The sequence below is a fragment of the Cyprinus carpio genome, chromosome B25 (genome assembly GCF_018340385.1).
Source record: "Cyprinus carpio isolate SPL01 chromosome B25, ASM1834038v1, whole genome shotgun sequence".
NCBI lineage: Eukaryota > Metazoa > Chordata > Actinopteri > Cypriniformes > Cyprinidae > Cyprinus > Cyprinus carpio.
Genome location: NC_056621.1, coordinates 19969732 through 19969995, shown reverse-complemented (window position 1 = coordinate 19969995; position 264 = coordinate 19969732).

The window sequence follows — 264 nt, the reverse complement described above, 5'->3', positions numbered from 1 at the left end:
CAAGACTGTCCATATAAAAGAGCAAGAAATTCACACCTTTATCTCGACCCCCACAAGTTATACAGAACTACCCCAGCCCCCTCCAGATGAACTGAATTCGGTCTGTTTGTTGGCTGTGAGGAACGGTGTATTGTCATGTTACTGGGTTGAAACATGCCTGCACTTTGTTATTTGTTAAGACCTTCACAGAGAGCGCGAGCTCTAACTGTGTGTAGGCTATTCTTAAACGTGGATCTCATTATATTGAAGTAAAAATATTAATCA